The following is a 9,123-nucleotide window of genomic DNA, read 5'->3' on the forward strand; positions in this document are numbered from 1 at the left end:
TGACAAAAGACCTTATCAACCTCCCTAGCTTCCCCCTACCTTCCTTTACTTTACTGTACCCCTCGGTTTACTGGGGCATAACCCCTACAGTTTCTAACTTACTGTTATCACATGTCTCCACCAGTACTGTACTGGCCCCCTTTCTTTGTTACAGTTGCCTTGTTTTTATGTGCATGATTATTGTATATGTTGAAAATCCAATAAAATATTAATTAAAAAAAAAAAAAGTTGACAAAAGTGTTTGGTTTATGGCAAATAGACTGTTCTCCAGGGCACACCCAAAAGCTACGAGCTGAGGCAGAGGGGGTTGCCGAAGCCAGTGGCTTACCAGGACATGTAAAGTCTATCATAGGAACTGATTCAGGAGGTAGGACTTTGTGTGACTGCTAGGGATGGGCGATTTAAAACAAAGCTGTCACAGTGGGCAATCCCATTTCTGTGTGATGATTCGGCCGGCTCTCCTCTTCCTCTCCTCTCTCTGATCCACTGCAATGATCAGGCTGGACTGATGAGCACTGGTAAGGCTGCATTGGTGGGCATTGATGGGCACTGGTGAGGCTGCATTGATGGGCACTTGTGAGGCTACATTGAAGGGCATTGATCAGGCTGCATTGATGTACACTGGTGAGGCTGCATAGGTGGGCACTGATGAGGCTGCGCTGTTGGGCACCAGTGAGGCTGTGCTCATGGGCACTGGTAAGGCTGCGCTCATGGGCACTGGTGATGCTGCATTGATGGGCACTGGTGAGGCTGCATTGAAGGGCAGTGATAAGGCAGCATTTGTGAGGCTGTGCTGATGGGCACTGATGAGGCTGTGCTGATGGGCACTGGTGAGGCTGCATTGATGGGCACTGGTGAGGCTGCATTGACGGGCACTGTGAGTCTGCATTGATAAGCACTGATCAGGCTGCACTGATAAGGCTGCATTGACGGCCACTGGTGAGGCTGCATTTATGGGCACTGGTGAGGCTGCATTGATAGGCACTGGTGAGGCTGCAGTCCTTGCCATAGAAACATTTGTAAAGGGGAGGAGTTAGTGAGATGACTATGCCCATGTGGGGGTGCCAGAAATATTTCTATATCCAGGTGTCTGTGACCCTAGGATTGGCCCTGCTGTTCGCTTTACAAGTGCAGTTGCACTCTGCAAGGGAATTTTATCCCCATGCCTTAGTGAATGAGGCAAAGCTCTACTTGAATTCCTCATCCAATCACATGCAAGCTAAAATGCTGTTTTTTTTCTCTTGCATGTGATTGGTATTATTTGCAAAGTGAAGCTTCACTACATTCATTAATCTCTAGGAAAGATTCCTTTGTAGAGTGAAACTTCACTTGCAAAGTGAAAAGTACTTTTGCCTTTAGAAAACCAACCCCACAGTGTTCATTGTAAGTAACCTTTGACACATTTTAATTTTATCTTAATTTTGAAAGCCCATGTTTGTTGTAGGTGGATGGCTATCTTTAATATTGATTGGACCTTGGGCACTTTTTTCAGAGTTTAGGTGCAGTAGAGTTTAAAGGCAGTTTTGAGAAAAAAAAAATGTGTGTAAACGTGCCTAAGCGATATCCGTGTTCAGCACTTGGGCGTATATTGATTTCAGTGGCAAGTACTCTGGGTGGTGAAATGAATAAATGACCAAGCACTAAACATGGTACCACGTTTACTTGGGTTTTTGCCACGTTTAGCTTTTTTCTGTTGCCAGGAGAGTTAACATCTAGGGGTGTTCCAGTGTGCATATAGCCTTACTTGTAGCTCCCTGCAACCCACATTGTCTCCTTCTTCAATCTGCTCCAGTCCTTCCGCTGCTTTAATAATCTCTCCCAGCTGTTGACAGGATAAGGGTGAGGTAGAAGGATCCACACTCGCAGCCTGCTCTGTGTGTTTGATCTCCACACAGCTGACCGGAGAAGGGGATGGGGGGCAAGCAGGGGAACACAGAGAGCCACTCTTCCTCACTCCCTGTCCTGCTGCTCCTGACAGATGGAGAAGCAGGACAAGCGGACTCACAGCTGTGCCCCTCCCCTGTCACAGTGTGGTTGTTTGTATTAACCTGGCTGGGAGAGCAAGCGATGCACTGGGAAAACTATTTGGGGCAACATGAACTTAGGGGGCAGCTGCTTTGGGCCCCACAACAATGACTGGGCCTAAGGCAGCTGCCCTTTTTGCCACGTGGTAAAGACTGCCCTGTTTAGGTGCACCTTAACCGCTTGCCGACCGCCGCACGACTATATACTGCGGCGGTCAGCCCCTCACAGGCAGAGTGACGTATCGGTACGTCACTAGCCTGGGAGGGTCTGGGGAGCGAGCGCGCCGCCGGTGGTGCGCTCCTGCTCCCGCGCGGTCACGGACCCCCCCCCGCGCGTGTGGCCGGCGGACCCGATGTCCGCCGGCCACTCTGCGATCGGCGGGGGAGAGGGAGAAAGTCAGGCAGCTTGTGTAAACAAGCTGCCTGTCATTCTCCTCGGTGTAAAGACACTGATCACACGGATCTACTATGTAGATCCGTTGATCAGTGTCCTTACAGCTCAAGCCACAGCCAATCACAGTAGAAATCACGCCCCTAGGGACACACACAGCCCCTCCCTCCCAAATAAAGTTAACCCCTTCACTACCAGTGTATTTTTACAGTAACAGTGCATATGTATAGCACTGATTACTGTAGAAATGTCACTGGTAACCCCAAAAGTGTCAAAAATGTCAGTCAAGGGTCCGTTCTGTCCGCCCCAATGTCGCAGTACCGCAAAAAAAATCGCAGATCACCGCCATTACGCGTTAAAAAAAAAACAACAAAAATGACAAAAATCTTTCCCTTTGTTAGTAAACGCGATAACTTTTGCGCAAACCAGTCAAAATACGCTTTTTGCGATTTTTTTTACCAAACATATGTAGCATAAAACAAATTGGCCGAAAATGTTAAAAAATTTTGATTTTTACATTTTTTTGGGGGGGAATTTCATATAAAAAAATGTGAAAAATATTGCTATTTTTGCAAAATTGACGCTCTTTTTTTGTTTATAGCGCATGATCAAAAAATCGCACATGTGATCAAATACCACCAAAAGAAAGCTCTGTTTGTGGTAAAAAAAGGACGCCAAATTCGTTTAGGTACAGCGTCGCACGACCGCGCAATTGTCCGTTAAAGTCACACGGTGCCGAATCGCAAAATACCCCCTGGTCGTTTAGCAGCCAAATCCTCCGGGGCTTAAGTGGTTAAACTCAACCTACCTAATAGTGAATAGGTAAGTAGTCAAACAGATGACATTCAAATAACCCACACCTTAATCTTAGGCCCCTGGAGATGCATTACACCCTGGAGTACATTAGCATTTTTTAAGGTGGCTCCTCTGCACCAATGTTGAAATGCATACACATAATTTTTTACCTGGAACCTCAACCACAGCTTTTTTTGAAGTTTTTGATGCAAAGGTTTGGATGCAATCTGTCATTTCGTTTTTGTCTCTTTTATAGGGATTTTTCCTTTTGTGTTACTGGAAAAGGAAATTATGGGAAATCTTTTCAATAGAGTGAAAAATAAACAATGGTGTTGGTGGTGCTGTTTCAGATATTTTTAAATGTATACAAACTAAATAACTTTCTTTTTAATCTAAATGTTGGAAACAGTTTATAGCTAGGCTCCTTGTACCGGCTAAGTGGATTAAGTGTTGGGGATTACTGTATTTGTACTCTTCATTTACTTTTAATTTCCCCACCCTAACAATTGATTTGAGCTTCTTTGTTTTTTCTTTTATATATCATTAACCCACTGTAAATCTCACATCTCTTCTAACAGTCCAACTACAAGCACATTTTTATTTTTTACTTTTTTGTGTGAACCTTTTATTATTTTTTTATACTCATGTTAAAACTGTAATTTTGTTCTTACTTCAGGAGCACTCTGTAAGATCAGTTGAGCGCTGCTGGAATGTAAAGCGGGAGCCACACTTCTGGCTCTTCACTGAATTGGAATTGTGTTAACACAGCTTCTTGTATTCATAAATAAACACTAATTTTGCTAAGTGAGCACTCTCTACTTCTTTAGAAAAGAAACCCTGTAATCAATTTATTTTGCAACAGATACACTCGGGTTTAGAGGAGAATAGGCATAGTTTAAACGGATGATTCACAGTATGAGCCTCTTTAGGAGTCTCTATCCTTGGCAATATCATACCATCAGACAAGAAAAGTGGCTATCAGTTCAAGAATCAGTCAATATAGGTAACAGTGTTTGACCTTTCCTCTTTATTTCTATGAAAATGTGTCTCTACATATTCATTTGGGTACAAAATACTTTTTTGTGTTTGATTAAAGCTCAATATATTTTCAGTGCATTTATATGAAAAACAAATCACTTAGTGAGAATGTTTTAAAATGTACATTTTCGTTTTTCCAGATTGTACAAAAGAATTGAAAACCAACTGTATGCACTAATGACATTGTGCAGGACCTACACACAGCAGGAAGGGACGCTGATCTCTTTTTCCTTTTCCATTATAGGAATTAACATCTTCTTATGTCTATGCTAGAGTGGCTAATTCATTGGATTTGACATCAAAGCACGGAGGTCAAAATACTTTGCCCAATTTATGACACGTCAGGAGACATCTGGACGACAGAGAAAGACGAAAGACAGCCTTTTACTGTAACTCAGTTAAACACATATTTAAATCCCCCACAAACCCTCCAGTGGTTTCTCTAATGTGCTGACAGAATAAAATATCAGTAATTCAACATCTTCTCTTAAGAATCCCATGAATTTAATAAGATGATCATTTTATTTACATTTTTTCACCCCCACGAGAGCTGTCTGTTTACCAAGAAGCCTTTTGTGAAAGGTTTTATTTTAGATGTTTCCAAGCAGAATTCGTAACATTTTTTTTCTGAATCTATGCTACTCAACCTAAGCATTAAATATGAAAGAAAACTCTCCTCTGTAAACATTTTATTCAATGGGAAGGAGTTTTTTTTTTATATCTTCATCGCTTTTGTAAAGGATACTTTGATAACCAAAAAGCTAAGGTTAAATGCATTAAATAAATACTCATGAAAACTTCTAAATCCTGCCCATCTATGGTTCACTAAGTAGCCATTTACACAAATGAAGGTTGAAATAAATTCGTAAAGAATATTTTATTCCTTGTCATTTTTTTAAAAATAATTTTTTTTTACATTTTTAATATAGGAATATCAATTTTATGGCTAAATTTGCAAACCAAAAATAATTTCCAAAAACAGTATAAGCATACATTAAGGGTGTGGATAAGACATCCAACAGAAGTAGTGGGTCAATATAATAGGGATGGGCCGATCACCACCCCGTTCGGCTCGCAACAGAACATCTCGAACAGAGTAAAAGTTCTAGTGAACATGCAAACTCTATGAAAGTCCTCATTTTAAAGGCTTATATGCAAGTTATTGCCAAAAAAGTGTATGGGGACCTGGGTACTGCCCTGGGGGACATGTATCTATTGCAAAAACAATTTTTTTAAAGTATCGTTATAAAAGGAGCAGTGATTTTAGTGATGCTTAACGTGAAACGATAAAAATGAAAAGTTCCTTTAAATTTCGTGCCTGGGGTGTCCCCTTAATGTGCCTGTAAAGTGGAGCATCTGTATGATGTATGAAGCCTGCTGCAGCCATACTGACATTTTAAAAGAAAACATTTTATTCAAAAATGCTCGCGGCTGTAATAGATTGCCAATACAGTTTTAAAAAAATGAAAGAACAGCGTAGGGTCCCCCCCAGTCCATACCAGGCCCTTCGGGTCTGGTATGGATATTAAGGGAAACCCCACGCCAAAATTTTAAAGAAAAATGGCGTGGGTTTCTCCTCAAAATCCATACCAGACCCTTATCTGAGCATGCTGCCTGGCAGGTCAGGAAAGGGGGGACAAGCGAGCGCCCCCCCTCCTGAACCATACCAGGCCACATGCCCTCCACATGGGGGGGGGTTGGTGATTTTGGGCAGGGGAGGCTCTGCCGCACCCACCCCAAAGCACCTTGTCCCCATGTTGGTCTGCGGGTGGGGGCTTATCGGAATCTGCAAGGGGGACCCCAGACCCCAGCCACCCCCCCATGTGAATGGGTATCGGGTACCCGTACTCATTCACCAAAAAAGTGTAAAACTGTAAAAACCACAGAACACAGTTTTTGAAAAGTCCTTTATTAAAAAAAAAAAAAAATAGTGTCCCTTAATGTAAATCTATCCTCAATCATGATGCCTGCCCGACCGAAAAATAGAAAAAAATGAAAAAACGATTTGCCTCTTAAGTGGTTGCCCATCGTATGCCCAATCTTCAGGTTTGACAGTTCTTTTATAGGCAAGGGGCGGGGCCACCCGGCTATGTAACCCTTTTGACATCACGTGATGTAGCTGGGTGGCCCTGCCGCTTGCCTATAAAATAATTATTTAAGCCGAAGATCGGGCATAAGGTGGGTAGAGGCAAAGCATTTTTTTTTTCTACTTTTCGGTCCGGCAGGCATTGTGATTGATGATGGATTTATATTGAGGGACACTATTTTTTTTTCTATTTTCTTTTTAAAAAAGGACTTGTCAAAAACAGTTTCCTGTGGTTTTTACATTTTTTTTACACTTTTTTGGTGAATGGATATGGGTACAATGTACTCGATACCCATTCACATGGGGTGGCAGGATCTTGTTAAAGGCCCCCACCCGCTCGCTTTTCCGCCTCCGCATGCTTGGATAAGGGTCTGGTATGGATTTTGGGGACCCCATACCGTTTTTTTTTTAAAGTTTGGTGTTTCTAAGAATTTTTTTTTTTTGCCTGAGCTGCTTGGTACCATTGAAAAGGAAAATTAAATTGAGGCAATGAGGACTTTCATGTTACAGTATGAACTTACAGAACAATGATGTCATAAAAAAATACAAAGGTTTATTACAATAATGTATATTAAAAAATCACCCGTAACGGGAACATTAAACACCAGAAAAACAATGTTTTAGTCCACTGGGGAGTGAACAAATAATTCAAATAAAACATAACAGGATTCTTCTAATATAGATTGGCTATTAACTCGAGTGTCTTCCCAAAATGGTGGACCTCTATTCGTAAGTCTCCAATCATACTCTACATGTTTCGCGGATTGTCCGCGTCTTCAGGAGTAAGGTTCAAGAGGAGAGGAATAGTAGATCTGTAAAGAAACACAAAAACAAAAATAATACAAAGAAACAATAATCCAAAAAAGGGTTTGCAATTAAACATATATGTACTATATGTATATATAACAACATAACTAGGTATAAGAATAACCACCCTAGGGTGAGTAAAAGCGAATATAGACCTAGATTCTTTCCCACATATTACCCAAGTGCCATGAGGGTATCACGGAGTATACTCATCAGCAACCACACCAACATCACGGACAACAACGGCAATCGGCAGTCTCTCGGGCAAGTGTGGGACCCAGGTGGAAGTGTGGATAGAAAAACACTTCTAGACACAAAATGTAAAATTATACGTCTGGCTCAGCATAAGGCCATCATACTAGGGGTACATTGCACAGATCCTATAACTAACATAACACAGTATCAGAGGCACACACCTAATACAATATAATAAAGGGGGCGATGAGCGACAAGTGAAGATACTGTAGACAGGGAGGCTGGAGGTGATCTTGAACAACAGCTCCAATCAAATGATTCTAAGAAGATTTGGATATATATTGTCAACAACAAAAATAAACCACCATGTACGTTACACTGAGTAGTTAAAGGGTTCAAAGGGGAAGCTCACCTTACAGGGATTGTTCAAAACATAAGGAAGAAAACATAAAATAGGGAGCATAATAGTCAACTTTAAGGGACATAAGGCCCGTACACACGTGCAGATTGTCGGCCGAAAAGATTCGGCCGACGACCGATCGGACGATTTTCGGCTTGTTAGTATGATGCTTCCGACAGCCGACAGCGCACTTTCGGCCAAATAGAATCTGTCATACAAGCATTAAAATTTTTGTATGCCGACACCAGAACGGCCGATTGTTCGCCAGTCAGTACAGAATTAGGCCGACAGACAGCAGATTTGCAAGACTGGGCATGCTCAGAAAAGAAAAAACACAGGGAAAGTTAACCATCACATGACATCACTTCTGCAGTTGGCGGACAAAATTCGTGTGCAGTCTTTTGCACTTTTTAGCGGACACGACAGCCCGGGGACAAAAGACGGCCGATCAGTCGGCCGACGATCGGTACGTGTGTACGGGGCTTAACAGTCCACTTTGTGGCCACAACAATGAGAGGTCAGATGGCAGAAAATATAGATCAGTAATGTTATCTAAAAAAAAAAATATATATATATATATATACGTATATATAGTAACAATAAGATACCTTGAGGAAAAGAATCATATGCAAATAGACGATTGTTGAGCTCTGTAACATAGAAACATCAGAGAACCTCATCTAGCCAATTTGTATAGATGGAATAATCATATATTTCAGCAGGGATGGTAACAGAAAGAGAGAGACCATACAGGTTCAGTTATCCATGATAAGGAATACTTAGGCTGAACAGTCCAGTATCTGGAAGAAAATAGTAACAGGCCAATCTCAGTATAATGCTTGGTTCCATCGCCTCCTAAGTCTAATTGCCAATATTATTTTTCATATATTGCAGCTTGCCAGTCCATGGATCATAATTTTAAAGAACATTTTCCCCAAGTACAAAAAATACTTCCTTCTTCTTAACACTTCCTGTGAGCTGAACTGAAAGAACAAACAATGTTATCTTTCTTTTTTAAACTACTAATTCCCAAACCACCATGTAATGAAGATGAAGAGAGGAAGATATGTTTAAGATCCAGCCTTGATGGCAACCATGGCAAATTTCTATAGACACAGTGAAGGAGTAAGCATAGCCACCCTAGGACATGAAGTGTGTTTTTAAAGAATCACCAAGTGAAAAGGGAAAGAAGCCTTAAAAAAAAACTGGTTAGCTGCTCTGTATTACATGTGTATATGTGCTTTAAGTTTTTAGCAATTAATTCTACAGAAGTAATCCAGATAAATGTTAAAATAAATAAAGTCATGTATTTCAGCCTCTTTAATCCCATGCACAGCAGCATTCAGACTGGGAAGACAGAGCAGAAGAGAACATGGGATCTATCAGG

The sequence above is a fragment of the Pelophylax lessonae genome, assembly GCF_965119305.1.
Source record: "Pelophylax lessonae genome assembly, chromosome: 5".
Lineage (NCBI taxonomy): Eukaryota > Metazoa > Chordata > Amphibia > Anura > Ranidae > Pelophylax > Pelophylax lessonae.